This window comes from Rhinatrema bivittatum, chromosome 1 (assembly GCF_901001135.1).
Source record: "Rhinatrema bivittatum chromosome 1, aRhiBiv1.1, whole genome shotgun sequence".
In the NCBI taxonomy this organism is placed as follows: Eukaryota; Metazoa; Chordata; class Amphibia; order Gymnophiona; family Rhinatrematidae; genus Rhinatrema; species Rhinatrema bivittatum.
The window spans coordinates 416,846,053-416,867,278 of NC_042615.1; the positions used below are offsets into that span (position 1 = coordinate 416,846,053).

Here is a 21,226-nt window from a genome sequence, read left to right on the forward strand (position 1 = left end):
TGTATAATGTAATCCTCTTTATTTGAACAAATTCTCAGAAGATAAAAAAATTGACATATTGGTAAATTAGATCATAAGGAATAGGGGTGAAAACTATCAAGATGGAGAAAATTGTTGCAATCTGTAGGTTTTCTAAATGTTGTGGTCTTCAACTTATTTTTTCTTTTATGATAAAAATATCCAAAAAAGGCAAGCGGTCTATGTGATAAGACATAGTAAATTGAAGGTGAGGATCCAACTAATTAAGCCAATTCAAAAAAAGGTTTAATTATTCTATCAAAGATTGCCATAGAAAAAAGACGCTGTCTATATATCTTGACCAGCCCACAATATTGTCTATATAAAAAGGCAAGGAATAAAGAAAATGTCTTCAAAGTTCGAAATATACAAATTAGCAACACTAGGAGCCATAGGGGGTCATTTATCAAAATGCGCTAAGGCATTTTCACATGCGTTAAGGGCTTATTGCATGTGAAAAACCCCATTAACGCATGCGATAGGCCCTTACCGCATGTGAAAATGTCTTTATCGCATGCGATAGCATCATATCGTATGGTGCGATGCAAATTTCAAAAAGAGGAGGCGTTGGGGCAGGTTTGCAAAATGCTATCACACAGACTTAATGCTGATTTTAATAGTGTTAAACTGTATGATAGTTTGTGTTATGGTTTTATTGCATTGTCTCCAGAAAGACCTGTTTGAGGGGGGAGAGAGAGAGAGAGAGAGAGAGAGAGAGACAGACTAGCCATAGTATCCTCTCCCTAGATAGGTATTTGTATCCCTATGATAGGCCCACCTAGTAACTTGAGGTGAGGTTTATGTATTAGTGTAGGGGGTTAAGGGCCACTTTCACATTCAATGTGAGATGTACGAATAGAACAGTGATCTCTTGTGAAGATTTGATGGCCTTCGGAGCGAGGAAACTCACTCCAAGATGAGATTTGGGCAATGTTCTCTCAACCTAGCTTGATGGACACTCTACTTGGGTAACATCAAGCTAGGTGGAGAGAACATTGCCCAAATCTCATCACATCAAGCTAGGTTGAGAGAACATTGCCCAAATCTCATCTTGGAGTGAGTTTCCAGAACTGAACACAGTACTCCAGGTGAGGCCTCACCAAGGACCTGTACAAGGGGATAATCACTTCCCTTTTCTTACTCGATATTCCTCTCTCTATGCATCCCAACATTCTTCTGGCTTTTGCTATCGCCTTGTCGCATTGTTTCGCAGACTTCATATCATTAGACACTATCACCCCAAGGTCTCTCTCCTGCTCCGTGCACATCAGCCTTCCCCCCCCCCCCCCCCCCCATCGAATACAGTTCATTCGGATTTCCACTCCCCATATGCATGACTTTGCACTTCTTGGCATTGAATCTCAGCTGCCATATCTTCGACCACTCTTCCAGTTTCCTTAAATCCCGTCTCATCCTCTCCACTCCTTCTGGCGTGTCCACTCTGTTGCAGATCTTGGTGTCATCCGCAAAAAGACAAACCTTACCTTCTCTCCTGTCCGCAATGTCGCTCACAAAGATATTGAACAGGACCGGTCCCAACACCGATCCTTGCGGTACACCACTTAAAACCGCTCTCTCTTCAGAGAAAGTTCCATTTACCATCACACATTGTCTTCTGTCCGTCAACCAGTTTGCAATCCAGGTCACCACCTCGGCACTCACTCCTAAGCGTCTCGTTTTATTCACCAGCCTCCTGTGCGGAACCGTATCAAAAGCTTTGCTGAAATCCAAGTAGAAGACATCAAGCGCTCTTCCTCGATCCAATTCCTTGGTTACCCAGTCAAAAAAGTCAATCAGATTTGTCTGACAGGATCTTCCCCTGGTGAATCCATGCTGCCTCTGGTCCATCAATTCTCCGGACTGTAGATAGTTCACTATTCTCTCTTTCAACAGTGACTCCATTACTTTTCCCACCACCGAAGTGAGGCTAACCGGTCTGTAGTTACCAGCCTCCTCTCTGTTCCCACTCTTGTGAAGCGGGACCACCACCGCTCTTCTCCAATCATTTGGCACCACTCCCGTTTCTAGGGATCTATTGAACAGGTCACACAGCGGACCCGCCAGCACATCTCTGAGCTCCCTCAGTATCCTTGGATGAATCCCATCAGGCCCCATGGCTTTGTCCACTTTCAGATTCTTTAGCTTTTCCCATACATTTTCCACTGTAAAAGGATTTTCATCTATTCCACTTCCCTCCAGTTTCTTGTTGTGTAGAGATGGTCCTTCTCCAGGGTCTTCTTTAGTGAACACAGAGCTGAAGTATTCGTTTAATATTTCTGCCATTTCTTCATCTCTCTCCACACATTGATCATTTCCACCTTTCAATTTCACTATACCACTTTGGACTTTTCTCTTTTTGCTGATGTATCTGAAAAATGTTTTGTCACCATTTTTTATCTCCTTGGCAATCCTCTCTTCCGCTTGACTTTTTGCCAACTTGATTAATTTCTTTGTCTCCCTCAGTTGAATCAAATATTCTTCTTTGTGCTCCTCCCTTTGGGATCTTTTATATTTCTTGAATGCTGTTCTTTTAGCTTTAATTTTGTCAGCCACCTCCTTTGAGAACCAGATATGTTTCAATTTTCTTTTGCTTTTCATTGGTGAGTTCATTGGTGAGTTGGTGAGTTCATTGGTGAGGTCATTGGTGAGTTCTTCTGATATTTAAGCTCTAACCACCATTTTACTGTGTGGAGTTTTGTTACCCTTCCTAGGGGCAACATGTCATGGTTGTCCCCTGTTTTGTTTTCTTGTAGAAGGGGTTAGGTCTTTGGGGTTCTCAATAAAGAGGCATGGGATCTGGAGTCAAAGAATCTTCCTTTATTATAAGACCATTTTTATGGATATTCCTTTTGCTGAGCTAAGAGTTTTTTACATTTTTCTGGTCTCATGTGTTTTTTCTCTTTTGTGTTAAAGGAACTTTCTTTTAACTTGTACTAGGATTCCCATTAACTAGGGGCTCTGTCTTTGGACATCAAAAAGAGAAAAGTTTCTTTACTGAGAATGGACTTGGGGATCATCTGTTTCCAAAGGAGGCTGACTTACAATCATCCAGAGGAGTGAAGGAGTGAGGGGGAGAAACAAGATCTGATGGACTTTTACAAGGGCACATGTACATCTATTGAAGATCTTGGAAGAAGAGAAATGCATCAAGTATCTATCTGATACTGGGAAGAGAAATGGAGATATGAAAGAAAACTGTTGCACTTGGGGGTGGACCCTTGTCCTGGAACGGTGGAGAATGGCTCCCTGGTAGGGACCAGGAAGCACCTGCCCCCAGGGGGTGGAGCACTGGAGGAGACAGAGGCTAGGATGAGCTTTACTACTGGAAACCCGAGGTCCCCCCCGGGAGGAGCCCGAAGGGACCCGGGTCGCTTGGACTTAGGTGGGCCTCGCAGGGTCTCCTGGAAATTTTGTAGACAGGTGTGCCCACGGACAGCAAGTGAGCGCGGTCGGACTTGAGATCGTAGGTCAGATGGAGCAAGGAAGACCAGAACAACAGGCTGAGGTGAGTACCAGAGAGACAGTCCGAGGGTACTACCTGGGGAGACGGACAGACGAACACTGGAACAGAAGGACGTTGGAACAGTAGGATGCAGGAACAAAGCTGGAACAGTAGGATCCTGGAACAAGACTGAAACGAGACTGGAATGAGATTCAGAAGTGCAGTGACAATCTAGCACACAATACAATGCCGACCCGATTGCCAAGGCAAGGAAGTGCAGGCAACGACTTCCTTAAGTAGTTCCTGCAATCAGGGCGCGCCGCAGAGCTAGGACCTGCCCCTGGTCCTACAAGAGACCTGGTGGTCTGCGCGTGTGTAGGGGCATGGCCTGGAAGAGCTTACAGCTGCTGCTGGGGGGGCCGACCCGGGATCTGTAGAGGAGCCAGAGAGGTGAGCAGGCCCGTGCGTGGGCTGGGCACAGACAAGGCGCGCAACAGTACCCCCCCTTCTAGGCCTCCCTTTACACAGCCGTGGCTTGACAGGGTAAGTCCTATGAAAGGTCTTCAGGAGTTCCTTATCAAGGATGTTGTGGGAAGGTTCCCACTAATTCTCCTCGGCCCCATAACCCTCCCAGGCTAGGAGGTACTCCCGTTTCCCTCGACACCAACAGACGTCGAGGACCTCTCTTACCTGGAGAGATGTATCTGGTTCAGTAGAGACCCGTGGAGGAGAGGGAACTCTATGTGAGGGCCAGGAGATTTCAACAGTGAAACATGGGACCTATTATGGATACCCATGGCACGAGGTAGCTGGAGTTGATACAATACTGCTCCCACTCTTTGAATCACTGGAAACGGACCAATGTATTTAGGAGCTAAGAGATGAGATGAGAGGGAAGTCTCAATCTTATGTGTTGGGCACTCAGCCACACCTTCTGGCCAGGACGGAAGAGTGGAGCGGGGCATCTGGGGGCATCAGATGTACGCTTGGAGCATTCAGCTGCCTGGGAAAGACGCTCTTTTACTTGATTCCACACTTGACAAATGGTATGGGCCATGTATTGCGCCGCTGGAGAAGGAACAGTCAGAGGAACTGGAAGAGGCAGCCTAGGTTGTCGTCCGAATACCACGGAGAATGGAGATACATCGGTGGCCGCAGCGATGTGGGTATTGTGCGACAGCTCAGCCCAAGGTAGTAGATCAGACCGGTTGTCCTGCTGATCATTCATATAAGAGCGAAGGAATGTTTTCAGCATCCGATTGGTCCTTTCAGCTTGACCATTGGCCTGTGGGTGATAGGCCGACATGAAACTCACGGCAATGTTAAACTTTTTACATAGGGAGCACCAATACCTGGCGGCAAACTGTGGTCCTCAGTAATTTCCTTTGGGAGTCCATGGAGATGGAAAATGTGTTTCAAAAGCAACTTGGCTAATTCCAGGGCCGATGGGAGACCTGGCAAGGGAATAAAGCGACCCATCTTTGAAAAATGGTCGATGATGACCCAAATTACGGTATTGTTCTGGGACGGAGGCAGGTCTGTGATAAAGTACGTTGAGATGCTGGACCATGGCTCAGTAGGTGCTGGAAGTGGTTGGAGTAGGCCCCAAGGCCGTCAGGTAGGTGGCTTCTGTTGGGCACAGACGGGGCATGAATCCACATAGTTTCGGGAATCCTGCACCATGTTGGGCCACCAATAATGCCTCCATAACATCTCTAGGGTCCTGGCACAACCTAGGTGGCCTGCCAATTTGGAATCATGAGCCCATTTCAGAACTCATTCACGTAATCTACGGGGAACAACGGTTTTCCCAGTAGGAACTGTAGTGGTCACGGCAAGGGATACACACACAGGCAGGATCTATGATATAGCTAGGGAAATCAGGAACATCCTCAGGTTCAAATGATCTTGACAGTGCATCAGCACGGATGTTCTTGGAACCTGGGCAGAAACATAGAACGAAGTTGAATCTTTCAAAGAAGAGCGCCCATCAGGCCTGTTGAGGATTCAGGAGTTGAGCTTCTTTGAGGTGCTCAAGGTTCTTATGGTTAGTGAAGAGGGTAAACTTTTGTTGCATCCCTTCCAACCAGGGGTGCCACTCTTGGAATGCCAACTTGACGGCGAGAAGTTCTCGGTCACCAACGGTATAGCGTTGCTCTGTAGGAGAGAATTTGTGTGAGTAGAATGAACAAGGTATCAATTTACCCTTGGGAGAAAACTGACTCAGGACAGCTCCTGCACCAATTGCAGAGGCATCGACTTCGACGACAAATAGACATCTTGGGTCCGGGTGCTGAAGACAAGGGCCAGAACAGAAAGCTTCCTTAAGCATCTGAAAGGCGGCTTGTGCTTTGGGAGTCCACACACGAGTGTTAGACCCTTTCTTGGTCATGGCGGTAAGCGGAGCAGCTAGGGTAGAATAATTGGCAATGAAGCTTTGATAATAATTAGTAAAGCCAAGGAAATGTTGTAAGGCCCGTAGGCCTACTGGCTGGGGCCAGTCACGGATCCCCTGGACTTTCTCTGGGTCCATGGAGAAACCTCGATCGGATATGATGTACCCTAAGAAGGGTAAGCGATTATGCTCGAAGAAGAATTTTTCTAACTTGGCATAAAGTTGGTTTTCTCTTAGAAGCTGAAGAACAGTCCAGAAGTGCTCTCTATGAGATTCAAGGTCATTGGAAAAGATTAGGATGTCATCGAGATATACAACTATGAAGGAGTACAGGGGATCTTGAAGAATTTCATTCATAAAGTGTTGAAAGGCTGCTGGGGCATTGTATAGCCTAAAGGGCATCACGGTATATTCATAGTGACAATCCCTCATGTTGAATGCGGTTTTCCAGATATCTTCAGGTTGGATGCATACCAGATTGTACGCACCCCTCAGATCCGTCTTTCATGGCGGTCGAACAGCTCGCTGATAAGGGGCAGGGGGTATCGGTCCTTGTGGGTTATGGCGTTAAGCCCTCTGTAATCAATACAAGGGCGTAAACTGCCGTCCTTTTTCTTAACAAAGAAAAAACCCACTCCAGCAAGGGAATCAGACGGATGGATGAACCCTTTTTCTAGGTTATCCTTGATATATTCAAACATGGCTTGGGTTTGGGTTGAGACAGCGGATAGGTTCTGCTTTGGGAGGCGTTATGCCCAGCAGAAGTTCTATGGGACACTTGAACTTGCGTAACGGAGGCAAGGTATCCGCTTTCTACTTTAAGAAGACATCTTCAAAGTCAGCGTACTGAGGAGGTAAACCAGGAAGAGTGCTAGACTTCAGAACAGGGACTACTGGAGATACCGAACGTAGACATGTCTTCTGGCATTTAGAGCCCCACTGCACCAACTGCATAGAAAGCCAATCGAACTGGGGTTCATAGGTTTGGAGCCAAGGCAGCCCCAGGATAACTGGATGTGTAGAACACTTTAATACATAGAAAGACATTTCCTCCTTGTGGAGAGTGCCCACGGTCAGGTGGGCAGCCACTGTTCAATGGGTGATGAGCCCTGGAAGAGGTTCTCCTTGAATGGAGGCGATACGGAGTCTCACATCTAATGGCTGAAGAGGAATGTTCAGAAGCTTGACAATGTCATCCATGATGAAGCTGCCACTTGCTCCGGTATCAATAAGAGCAGTGGTGGCGAAGGTGTGGGCCTTGATGCCCAGAGAGACTGGAAGCAAGAGCTGAGGGCCGGTGACATAAGCGCCTAAGCTCGGGACCCCCGCTAGGCTCAGGTGTTGCAGTTTCCCAGATGAACCAGGCAAGACTGCAGATGATGTCCGGAAATGCCACAATAAAGGCAAAGATCCCCCTTCCTCCGGAGATGTTTGGTCGGAGAGTCGCCCACGATTTACCTCCATAGGTTCCACCATGGAAGAGGGTGGTGGTGCTGGAGTCTTGACTGGAGGACTCTGGATACGTGTGGGATGCAGTGTAGGAGTGCGGGGAGCCTTTACTTCTAGGTGCCTTTGCCAGAGACGATGGTCGATCTTCCCGACAAGAGAAATCAGGTCCTCTAGAGAAGTGGGAGTCTCACGGATGGAAAGTTCATCTTTGAGAATGTAGGAGAGTCCATCTAGGAAGATGGCTTGCAGACAATCTTCTTGCCACCCGAGTTCAGTGGCCAGGGTCCTAAACTCCACTGTACACTCAGAGAGGGTCTGTGACCCTTGGCGAAGGTGGAGTAGGTTATGGCTGGCTATAGCCTGGCAGCCTGGGTCTCGGAAGGTCTGCTTGAAGAGAGCAACAAACTCGGATAACTTGGAAAGTATGGGATCAGAGCGTTCCCATAAGGGAGAGGCCCATGTGAGAGCCTTCCCTTCCAGGCAAGATAGGATGAAGGTCACCTTGGTGATTTCCTTCAGGAACAAGGTGGGTTGCAGTGCAAATTGCATGAAGCACTGATTAAGGAAGCCACGACAGGAGCGTGGGTCCCCATTGTATCGAGGAGGTGCAGGGAGTGCCAACGATGCCTTGGGAAGCATAGAAGCTGATAGGCCCACGGGATTGGCCAGAGCTGTATCTCGTAGCTGGGAGCAAAGCTCTTCCACTAAAGAGGCCAGCGATTCCAAAGCTTGATGATGTCCTTTGACTGTGATGGCCAAACTCGGTAGGGCCCTGGAAGCGGGAGACTCCACTGAGTCCATGGACGGCAACCTGTTGCGCTCGGGGGTGGACCCTTGTCCTGGAGCAGAGGAGAACGGCTCCCTTGTAGGGACCAGGAAGCACCTGCCCCCAGGGGGGTGGAGCATTGGAGGAGACAGAGGCTAGGATGAGCTTCACCACTGGAAGCCCGAGATCCCACTACTACCATTTGTCTACTGATGGCCTTTTGACAGTACTTGCATTCTGAAAAATGATGATCCTCCATAACTGTAAAGTGTCTCTACATCTATGGTGTCTTGTACAATCCCTTCTCTGGATCATTGAGTGCTGATACTGGAGATGGGGTTGAGAACAAACCAGAAGGAAATAGACCAGGGGCATCTCACCCTTGGCTGCCTTCTGTTCCTGAAGATGAACATGGCCCCAACAGGATCATTCAGTGCCTACTGCTGCTTACTGGGAGGAGCCCATAGGGATCCGGGCCGCTTGGACTTAGGTGGGCCTCACAGGGTCTCCTGATGATGTAGTAGACAGCCGTGCCCATGGACAGCAAGGGAGCACGATCGGACTTTAGATCAGGAGCAAGGAAGACCAGAACAGCGTAGGCGATGACAAGGCAAGGGACAGAGCCAGAATCAGGAGATGTAGTCAATCAGGCAGAGGTCAGAATCCGAGGGTCAGATGGACAGACGAACACTGGAGCACTGGATGGCCGGTGCCATCTTTAAAAATGGCGTGGGCCATCCAGTGCTGCTACCATGTGACAGGGGCCGGCCAATGGCACGGATACCCTGTCACATGGTAAGGGCAAAGGCCATCGGCGCCATTTTTATTAGTGGCAGCCGACGGCCCGAGAGCGGGAGATTGCTCCTGGGACCCCCACTGGACCACCAGGTACCTGTAAAAAGTTTTTGGGGGGGTCGGGAGGGTAGGGGAAGCTAAGGGATTAGTTTTAAAGGGTCGGGTGGGTTTTTTGTTTATCGGCTCGGGTGCAGCCGATAAAAAAAAAAAACCCGATCGGGCTGGACAAAAAAAAAACCCACGATGTGAATCGGAACCGGAATCAGAACCGATTCCGGTTCTGATTCACATCTCTACTGTGCATGACATCTGGACTAGCCAAAATGTGACACAAGCCTAGCTTGTGTACTATTAGCACTATACTGGTGCAATGAGGTATGGCAGGTGCAGCTCAAGCAGCAGCACACAGCAGGGTAGAGGTGGGCTATGTTGTATACCCGGGTGATGGATGAGAGCCATTCCTCAGCCCATATCTTAGCAGTATTAAGTAGGATGATGGAGAGCTGGTGGCTGGGCTGGAAACATGACCATTACTGGGATTTTTTTGTTATGGATGGTGGAAGCAACATGTCAAAGTTGTGAGAAATAGAGTTTTCAAGGGAATCCAATGCTTTGCATGCTTGCTGCGTCTGGAAATAAGAGAGACTCTGAGCTGAGGGGCAAGGAAGATGTGTCCTGCAGGACCTGATAAAGAGAGGCAGGAAGATAGTGGGGCATTTTAACCAGAGCATGACAGTTGGGAAACAGCTCTGTAATAGGCAGGCAGCTGTCAGGGCATCTCAACATCAGTTTGTCCAAAATATAGACACCAGTGTAATTCCACCTATATGATGCAGAGGCAAGTGGTTTCAGAAACACCCCCTCATTAGCAGTTTGTGGAGAGTGAGGTCAGTGTGGATTGCCCCTTGGGAGGTCAGGAATGGTTACACCTAACGCAGATGGTACGAGTTCTGAAGCCTTTAAAGAAGGATCTGAGTTCAACAGCATCCACACTAGAGGAGGTGAACTCCATAACTTGTATCCTGGAGAAGATACAAGGTTTCTTGCAAAAATAGGAATTCATACTCATGGATTCCTAGCAGTAGAAAGTGGAAAACTGACTACCTTCTTTCACCCAGCTGAATCCTTACATGCTGGCAACCCTGCATGAGTAAAAGGGAGTATCGCCCTCCAGATTGACACTTTGATTTACTGGAAGGAGAAACTGATGGCTAGGATGTTAGAATCGAAGTGCCAGAGGTAGATGGGTGGTGAGGTGCAGTGAAAGAAAGAGTGGGCTCCCCATGCAATACTGTCAATATCAGCAGCACCTTGAAAATTACCACTTCTTCCCCTCCTTTATCCAGCATTTCCTTTCCTACCCACCAACCAGTTATCTACTAAATGGATGGATATTCTCAATGGCAGAGAACATTGTGAGTCCACATTACTCATGGCTGGCATCCATATTGGTAGACCACTTGTTTGTTTATTTTGTAATCAACCTCCCCCTGCTGTGTTTCTTTGAATTTCCAGGTGAAGGGAAGGAAGGCTGAGTGCACAAGTATACTTAACCAAAGCCTGCAGTTCTTGGCTGCAGCATCTTGCTGAATTGTTGCTAATTGCCACTCTTGCTACTGCTCCCCAACCTACTTCTGCTGACTTACCACTCTTTAAATAAATTTCAATATCTCCAAAGTATCAATGTACAGGATGTGGGCCTCTTTCAACAGAAAGAAGGCTCTGGAATGAGGGGATCATGGGATGAGAATGAAAGGGGGTAGACTCAGTATTCTAAGGAAATATTTATTTACAGAAAGAGTGATGAATGCATAGAACAGCCTCCCAGTGGAGGAGTGGAGACAAGGACAGGATCTAAAATCAAGAAAGCATGGGACAAGCACAGAGGATCTCTGAGGAACTGGTAGGGATTATAGAACTGAGCAGTTGGTATGAATGGGCAGACAATATAGCCAGTATGTTCTTTTCTTGCTCTCATGTTTATATGTTTCTTCTGGTTATGTATCCTTTGTGTTCTTAGACACTAGTAAATAACTTATTGAATGTTTGAAAACATCTAAAATAGAGGCTGACTATCCCCTTTCACAACAGTATACATTCAGAAAAAAAGTCAATATTCAGCCACTATTTGGCTCCTTATAGCCAAAGCTTCCAGGGGGGAACTATAAATTGATTCTAAGTTTGTGAATTTATAGCTGCAAAGAAACAGACTTAAAGGAGAAATATACAGTTAACTTAACTAATTTACTAATAAACAAAATTACACTGCTATTACTAAATAAAACCATAGGCAAGCAATTTTCAGATGTTAAAAAAACATTAAGAACATAAGAACATGCCATACTGGGTCAGACCAAGGGTCCATCAAGCCCAGCATCCTGTTTTCAACAGTGGCCAATCCAGGCCATAAGAACCTGGCAAGTACCCAAAAACTAAGTCTATTCCATGTTACCGTTGCTAGTAATAGCAGTGGCTATTTTCTAAGTCAACTTAATTAATAGTAGGTAATGGACTTCTCCAATAACTTCTCCAATCCTTTTTTAACCACAGCTAGACTAACCACACTAACCACATCCTCTGGCAACAAATTCCAGAGTTTAATTGTGCGTTGAGTAAAAAAGAACTTTCTCCGATTAGTTTTAAATGTGCCACTTTCTAACTTCATGGATTGCCCCCTAGTCTTTGTAATATGCGAAAGAGTAAATAACTGATTCACATCTACCCATTCTAGACCTCTCATGATTTTAAACACCTCTATCATATCCCCCCTCAGCCGTCTCTTCTCCAAGCTGAAAAGTTCTAACCTCTTTAGTCTTTCCTCATAGGGGAGCTGTTCCATTCCACATCATTTTGGTAGCCCTTCTCTGTACCTTCTCCATCGCAATTATATTTTTTTGAGATGAGGCGACCACAATTGTACACAGTATTCAAGGTGCGGTCTCACCATGGAGCGATACAGAGGCATTATGACATTTTCCATTTTATTCACCATTCCCTCTCTAATAATTCCCAACATTCTGTTTGCTTTTTTGACTGCCGCAGTACACTGAACCGACGATTTCAATGTGTTATCCACTATGACGCCTAGATCTCTTTCTTGGGTGGTAGCACCTAATGTGGAACCTAACATTGTGTAACTATAGCATGGGTTATTGTTCCCTATATGCATCACCTTGCACTTATCCACATTAAATTTCATCTGCCATTTTGATGCCCAATTTTCCAGTTTCACAAGGTCTTCCTGCAATTTATCACAATCTGCTTGTGATTTAACTACTCTGAACAATTTTGTAACATCTGCAAATTTGATTATCTCACTCGTCATATTTCTTTCCAGATCATTTATAAATATATTGAAAAGTAAGGGTCCCAATACAGATCCCTGAGGCACTCCACTGCCCACTCCCTTCCACTGAGAAAATTGTCCATTTAATCCTACTCTCTGTTTCCTGTCTTTTAGCCAGTTTGCAAACCAACAAAAGGACATCGCCATCTATGCCATGACTTTTTACTTTTCCTAGAAGCCTCTCATGAGGAACTTTGTGAAACGCCGTCTGAAAATCCAAGTATACTACATCTACCGGTTCATCTTTATCCACATGTTTATTAACTCCTTCAAAAAAGTGAAGCAGATTTGTGAGGCAAGACTTGCCTTGGGTAAAGCGATGCTGACTTTAAACCATGTCTTTCTATATGCTCTGTGATTTTGATGTTTAAAATACTTTCCACTATTTTTCCTGGCACTGAAGTCAGGCTAACCAGTCTGTAGTTTCCCGGATCACCCCTGGAGCCCTTTTTAAATATTGGGGTTACATTTGCTATCCTCCAGTCTTCAGGTACAATGGATGATTTTAATGATAGGTTACAAATATTTACTAATAGGTCTGAAATTTCATTTTTTAATTCCTTCAGAACTCTTGGGTGTATACCATCCAGTCCAGGTGATTTACTTCTCTTTAGTTTGTCAATCAGATCTAACACATCTTCTAGGTTCACCGTGATTTGATTCAGTCCATCTGAATCATTATCCATGAAAACCTTCTCCAGTACGTGTACCTCCCCAACATCCTCTTCAGTAAACACTGAAGCAAAGAAATCATTTAATCTTTCCGCGATGGCCTTATCTTCTCTAAGTGCCCCTTTAACCCCTCGATCATCTAACGGTCCAACTGACTCCCTCACAGGCTTTCTGCTTCGGATATATTTTTAAAAGTTTTTACTGTGAGATTTTGCCTCTACGGCCAACTTCTTTTCAAATTCTCTCTTAGCCTGTCTTATCAATGTTTTACATTTAACTTGCCAACGTTTATGCATTATCCTATTTTCTTCTGTTGGATCCTTCTTCCAATTTTTGAATGAAGATCTTTTGGCTAAAATAGATCCTTTCACCTCCCCTTTTAACCATGCCAGTGATCGCTTTGCCTTCTTTCCACCTTTCTTAATGTGTGGAATATATCTGAACTGTGCTTCTAGAATGGTATTTTTTTAACAATGACCACACCTCTTGCACACTTTTTACTTTTGTAGCTGCTCCTTTCAGTTTTTTTCTAACAATTTTTCTCATTTTATCAAAGTTTCCCTTTTGAAAGTTTAGCACGAGAGCTGAGGATTTGCATACTGTTCCTCCTGGTAACATGCATCTGAAGAAGGGACCTATGTAATTATCTAGCAATAGAACCTACTAGAGAGGAGTCAATAATTTAAACAGAAATTGAAGGTATGCAAAATACTGGATCTTCTGTTCCCACTTTCATGAAATTCTGCATCGAATTTCTATCTAAAGAAATCATGTTTCTATGAATTGATGGCATAATTCAATCTGCTATTCTGAATTCTTGTATTTACAAAATTGTCGACTTATTCATTAATTTATCATTAAAATTTCAAGGATTCTTAATAATATATTGCTAATATTACACCAACCTTTTAGAAGTCAACTCTATGGCAGAATTCAAACTGTACAATAAAGCATCAAGTGAAAAAATTCACCACAAAAGGAGCCCCTGATGCAGCAAGGGAAGAGGAGAAGAAATGTTATATTGCTAAAGAGGAGGAGACTGCACGTGAAGTCAGTACTGCCAAAGGAACTCTGAAATGTGGGAACAGGGAGTGCTTATGTACAAACATACAGAGTCATTCATCAAATTATGTTAGGGTCCTAAAGTGCAATAATAGGGGTCTGACAAATAATAAATGCGCAATCTTTATCCCGTTGCGTGCTTATATGCAAATGTGATAATGAGTATTCAAAAGCTAGCTTTTTATGCAAATGAGGGACTCCTACTGCCTGTCTCAAAAATTTAACAAACACTAATATGGGATTTAATATCAGAAATAACATTTTTTTTTGTGCGTTAGAGTGGAAAATTAGTTTTTATCACTTTCTTCCTCAATCATCTGTGTTAGGGGGAAGTGTAATATTAGTGAGAAACTGGCTGCCTTACTGGCCCATTTACATGATGGAAGCAGGATTTGCGTGAAAATGTGTGTGTAGTTATCAAACAGGACGCACATATAGATGCTCTCAGCTTATTTGATACCATATGCGCATATACACACCTATGTTATATGCACGTATTACATATGTGCATATATGTGTGCATGATATCAAATAGGCTGATAGCACCTACATGTGTGCCCTATTTGATAAGTATGTGCACATGTGCGCGCAAATCCTGCTTCCATCACATAAGTGGGCGGATGTTAAGGATGGGATAGGGGGTCATATGGATTTGCTCTTGGCTGCAAGGGGGCAGGGTTTAGAGGAAAGAAAAAGGTGAAAATGGCACATGTTTTATAGTTTTTATGATTTGCATCTGGAGTGAATAAAAGACACTGCATTCTGAAGGCTTATATATTTGATAACTTTGGTAAATAAAAAGTTTTACACTAAAAGGAACACGCGCTGATGCCATTGCCAGATTCACCAGCTTGTTTCCAGTTCGCCCAGGCCAGGGATAGGAATGCCAAGTTCCCTAGTTTATTTATCTTCCTTTCCCCCATTAGCCCCAACCAGTGATAGCCCGCTGACTAGTCTAGATGTATTCTTTTATGACTTACACGCCATCCATAGCAGTAGTAAAGTTAAGAGGCAAGGGACCCCGGTGCACACCTGTGTGCATAAGTATATACGTGCACATCTATTGGCCTCCCCTCACACACTCCTACGCCCCACCCCTTTTTCGCTATTTTTCACATGTGTGCATAGAGGAAAATACGTGCCTACTCGGTCAGTTTTGAAAACCTGTTCTGCATGTACAGGCCCGACTTGTGTGCATATCTCCTGGTTTGGAATTACGATGCGCTAATGCATCGCACACCACAATACTGCGTCCTGCAACGAAAATATTATCGCGGGTTATGATTTTTACCTATGTGATGCAGATGTTAAAAAAAAATTCTTAACCATGCCCCTTTTTTTTTTAATGGTGAACGCTAACGCACCATATTCCTGCAATAAATATAGCAATTTGATGAATATTTGCCTTACATTATAATCCTTTTAGGGTTAGGGAAATGTCTTCACTACTTGAATGTAATCCACTTTGAAGTGTCAAAAGCGGAAATTAATTCAAATAAACCAACATGGGAGAACCATAATTGAAATGTTGCCATGAGTAAAATATTGGGGGGAGGGGGCTTTGCGAAGCTGAGGAAGTAATATTTATTTATTTAAAAGCATTTCTATGCCACACTCACTCCACTGATCATAGTGACATACAAAATAGCAAACACAATAGTTAAGAAATATATCTTTGCAGGTATACGTGATTTAAAAACACAATAGATATCTAACAAAACTTTGATAAATTTACAAACATCCTTCTTCCACTACCCACTGGGTAATTCCTGCTTGCAGCTACCCTTTAGAAACGTCCTTAAATAGCCATGTTTTTAATGCTATTTTCAACTTTTTTGTAATGGCCGTTGTTTGTAGTAACATAGGCATTATGTTCCAGAGTGTAGGACTGGCTACTGATATTGCCCTGTCCCGCACCAGCCCCAAATGAGCTTGATAAATTTTCGACACGTCTATGAGACTTGTATTTACAGATCTTAGGGCTCAGTGTAGAATATACATATGTAATTTTATACCCAACTATACCATGTCCAGATTGTTATTGATCTTATGTATCAATATGTATCAATGTGTATCACAGTAATAATGTTGTACTGCAAATAATGAGCAGTAGGGTTTCAGAGTTTAAGCTGGAGTATATTTAAACCACAGCTTCTTTAAGGTTCCAAGTAATATTTATTTCAAATAACAGAGTTATTACAGAAACAGAGATTCAAAAATCAAATGCAGAAACACACAGGGCACAGAGCAGGGATAGTTCAGTTCACTGTATCTTAGTAACAAGTCCAATTCCTTCAAAAGATTCTCAACAGGGCAGGTCCATGTACATATAAGCAAATTTGTTTCATGGTATTTGCAAACAGATCCAGTCCAAGATCAGAATATCCAAGTACTCCCAATACTCATAAACAACTCCAAGTATCAAGTCTAATGGAGCTCAGGATCTAGGTTCTGCGGAATGGCTCATCAGCTCTCATTTTTGGCAACCATTTCCCTGTTCCTAGCAGCCTATTTTCTAGACCCTTGGGCCAATCCAGTCCTACAAGAGGGGATCTGCCCCTGCTAGGTTTCCTCATTTGTATCATCTTACTTTCGTCAGTATCCTACTTTGACTGAGAGAGCAAAAGAACCAGCCTCTTAGCCAATTACACCCTTAATTCAAGATCCACCAGTAGCCAGTCCCAATATACCATAATGCTGTATGCCATACAAAGAAAGACATCATCATCTATCATGTGTTAGACAGCAGTGTTTGTGCCAGCTTCATTATTCATTGGTCCATCTTTTTCTAGCTCAGGTTGTAGATGCCTGGCATGACCTCCCAAAGTAGGAGATCACTGCTTTATGAATTCAAAAATAGAAATATTGACAAGATAAAAGACAGAAAGCTAAACAAAAAATGGAAGAAAAATTTATCATGTGTATTTGTTGTCAGAATAAAGCATAAAAATGTTGTTTGATAAAAGACTAAAACATTATTTAGAACAGATCACTTTTAATGACGATATAGATGAAGAATGAAAAATTATAAAGAAGACTTTAAGGAAGATAGCTTATGAAATGTTAGAGAAAAATTAAATTTCCAAGGAAGAAAGGTTTAAGAATCAGAAAAGTAAGTCAAAATTCAGAACTGCAAAATGTTACCAAAGGAAGGAAAAAAAACATGAGAGAAGTTAATACCTTAGAAGCAACCCACTCAGTCAAAGGCCGCAATCATGTGTTAGATACATCTAAAGATAAAACTTATTAGCTTGGCTATTGCCAACGAGAAAAAAAGCATCATACTTAAAACAAATTGCATATGTTAATATTAGTTTAAATGGGTCCATGGGAAATGCTTATAAATTCAGAGTTGTTCACCTCCAGTAGATTTAATTGCCATAGCTTTTTATTTAATGATCTAGTAGTTTGACATATTGAGCTTTGGGGTGTTTTTATACAACATTCCTGCTAACCATAGGAGAAACTGGCATTCCTGCAGATGTTTCTTCGACCTTGAAACACGTCAGCACAAATTCCCTTGAGATGGACTTTTAGAGTCGAAACGCAACTCTCATCTATTAGGTTGCCTGCATAAGTAAACCGCTGGGATGATTAATGATTGTAGATATAACACAATATTTTCTGCTGAAAACCTAATAAGGATCTATGATTTATGACCAGTTGCTAAGGTGTATAATGAAACCTCATAGCTTAATAAATTTGATAACTAAAAAAACTGAGCTGTATTTTTGATTAATATATTTATCACCCAGTCAAGAGACTTTATATTGACATTATTTTTTTGTGTTTCCTATTTACATTTTAGTGCTGCTCTTTCTTTTGGTAGCATGTTAAGAGTTGTTGTGATTATTCAAGTCAATAAGTGGAGCACACCTGAAACTGAAAGTGGGCAGAAATTTAAATGTAGTACACGCACAGTAAGTAAAATCAATCCTGCTCTGCATGGGGGGAATTTACATGCATTTGTGGGAGGAAACTTTTTGACATCATGCATAAGAAAGCAGGCAAGTATGCACATACATTACACCAGTTTTCAAAGTTGTATAAGTCCTTTTAAAATTATCCTGGCAAAACTACAATTACACCTGAAATTTGATACTCACAGATTTGCCAAGAAAAATTACATGCATGTCCCAACCCCACCCAGATTCCACCCCTTGGAACACCTCTCCCCTATGTGCATAAAAGTACATGCATATAGTACATAATTTTCCTTGCATAGTAGTCATGCAATTTTCTAAAAGGCCATTTTTGTGGGCAAAACTTCACCCGCAGTAGTCTTTTTGAAATTTTCAGTTGTTATGAGTATATGTATTGAAATGGCACATCTACTTTGCACCTCCTACATCTCTACAGGTGGCCATGCAGCAGTAAAACAGAACACATACATTTAAAACACAAACGGGCGCACTCTGTTTTCCTTTCCTGACTTACACACAGGAAATGCCTCTTTTAACCCACCTTAAAATAGACATATTTTGAAAGAATGCACATACTTTTAATCACCCCAAGGGGACAATTATCAAAACTGGGCAATCTACTCAAGTAAATAATTTTTCAACATTATTTGCTCAGTGCATGTGCTTAAGTTTTATTTTAAAAGCTTGAAACACTAAATTGAGAGTTCATAATAATAATAAAAACTATATACATACCCCAAGGTTCTACTATCATTCTAATGTACAGTAGTATCAGTTCAAGTATGAATTGAAATCACTTTATGCTTAATGCTTACAAACTAAAATTCACCTCCAGGTCTACTCTTGCTGAGAGACACTTTGCAAAGTAATATCTCAAGGTCCAATCACTAACATGCTACAAATATATTTTAATTAAGTATAATTAGTGTGTATACAATTTCAGATACATAATTGTTTTAAGGTCAGAGGGGTGCGTGCATAAGAAAAATAATTTACTGTTGAATGATAATTGTTACATGAAGATAAGAAAAATAAATTGTTCTTGAAGCTATTAACATTGCACATTAAGAAATAAAGGTGTTTAAATAAAACATAGTTTACAGGATTCTTTCATTTTATTCCATTGAAAACATTACAGAAACTAAAATACTTCACCTTTTGGAGGTACTTGTGAGCTCTTGCAGGATATTAAAACAGTTGTATTTATTTATTTATTTGTGTATTTGTTTGTTTGTTTGTTTTCTTTTGCCCATCAACTCATAAGATAATTTTCAAAAGGTTTTACGTGCGTAAATAGGTTTTTTAAAATTGCTATGATTTATACTACTTTTACACGTTTAACTGAGTTAAAAATTCACTGAATAGCTTAATTATGACAAGTAATAAGCATGAGAAAATTAAGGCAGCATATATGGCAGGTTTGAGGGTGAAAAGAGTTAAACCAAACCCCCCCATACCCAGAGAAATCACTTCTGACAAAAATGAAAGAATTCTATTAGCCTCAATTTTGTAGGAGCTCCGGGATATCAAAAGAATGCTATCCGAGGGAAAAACTGCTACATGGTTAAGAGATTAAATCTGAAATAGTGGCCAGTCATACAAAATTAGAAAACTTTCAGGTTAGAGGAAGAAGAACAACACTGAATATTTGGTCCAGGAAACGAGAGTAAGCACAAGATGATGGCAGAGATCTGACAAAAGTTCAAACATATTAACCATAGATGCTTAAGCAGTGATATTCTCCTGCTCGGCTTTCCTGAAGGCACTGATGGCCTAGATCCAGTAACATTCGTAGAAAATGTATACATAAAGGGGAGGATTTTAAAAGGGTTATGCGCGTATCTGCTCCTGTGCACCTCGAGCCTATTTTGCATAGGCCCGGCGACGTGCGCAAGCCCCGGGACGCACGTATGTCCCGGGGCTTGAAAAAAGGGGTGGGGAGTGGGAGGGGCGGTCCGGGAGCGGGGCGGGGACAGGAATGAGGCCTCCGGCACAGCGGCCATGCCGGGGGATCATGCGCCGGCACTCGGCGAGCACCAGCGCACTCGGCCAGCGCACACAACCTACCCCTGCTGGGAGGCAGGCGCAACTTATGGAGTAAAGGTTAGTGGGTGGGTTTAGGTAGTGCTGGGGAGCTGGTTAGGTAGGGGAAGGTGCGGGGAGTGGAAGGAAAGTTCCCTCTGAGGCCGCTCTGATTTCGGAGTGGCCTCGGAGGGAACAGGGAAAGCCATCGGGGCTCCCCTAGGGCTCGGCGCACGCAAGTTGCACAAGTGTGCACCCCCTTGCGTGCGCTGACCCCGGATTTTATAACATGCACGCGGCTGCGCATGCATGTTATAAAATCGGGCTTAGATTTGTGCCTGCCGGGTTGCATGCACAAATCTACGCTCGTGCGCAGGTTTTTTAAATCTGGCCCAAAGTATTGAAAAGTATTCACCAAAGCCATGACAGGTGCAATTTGCCTCTGCCCCTCTCCAAACCTGTTTATTGTTCCTCTCCCATCCCCTGCCTGAGTCCCCATTTTTTATACTGTCATGGAAAATGAACTTCGTATCAGACTTTTCCTTGAAAAAGATGCTATTGATTGTGTTACGAGCGCGGCCTCTGGCAGCTGTTATGAACCGAGGGCTTGGAGGCGCAGTCGTCTCTAAAGCAGGTGATGTGAGCCCTTGGGCCATGGCATGACTCAGGGAGGAGCCCCAAGACACACCGTGGGAGGTGAGCTGGTGCGAGCATGGGTAACGAAGAACAGAACAAGACTGAAGCAAAGACAGGGATACAAGGTCTGACCCTCTACCAGACCTGCACGACCCAGGATGACCAACAATGCAATGTTGATCGATGAACAGTCCTCCGACCGTTCCAAGCCCTTTCAGACCTGCCACTGGGTACGGCAAGAGGCGGCAGGCTGGACAGAGGACGAGGGAAGATGGAGTCCTTAGAACACAGAAGACTTTGGACAAAGACTGAGGCGAAGACACTGTAGACGAGGACTGAGGCGAAGACACTGTAGACGAGGACTGAAGCGAGGACACTGTAGACGAAGGCAAGAACAAGTGCTGGGTCGAGACTGCGATGCAGTGTACCCTACACAGTCCACCCGCGGGACTGGTCGCGGACCACACTGGGCTCGAAGCAGACTCCAGGAGGGATAGTAGAAGCTGATACCGGAACTTGACGAAGATACTGAAGAAGGCTGCACCGGGGTGCACCCTACACATTCCCCCGCGAGACTGGTTGCGGACCACGCTGGCGCGGAGCAGGGTCAACCAGAGTCTTGACTTGGATGGACCCAAGTTACAATAGGCTCCGAAGACCGGGACAAAGACTCAAGCACAGGATTCGATTCACAAGGATA

The 21,226-nt window shown here is 43.6% G+C and overlaps 1 long non-coding RNA gene across 7 annotated transcripts in view; it reads left to right on the forward strand.

Moving 5' to 3' along the window:
• LOC115092192 overlaps positions 1 to 21,226 on the forward strand; it is a 381,274-nt gene that overhangs the window by 137,518 nt on the left and 222,530 nt on the right. For 2 of the 7 annotated variants that reach the window (XR_003856934.1, XR_003856936.1), the window contains exon 2: positions 17,754 to 17,865. The exons of the other annotated variants lie outside the window; for them this stretch is intronic. This is a non-coding gene — a long non-coding RNA (uncharacterized LOC115092192). The remainder of the gene's footprint in view (positions 1 to 17,753; positions 17,866 to 21,226) is intronic. 7 annotated transcript variants of the gene reach the window in all.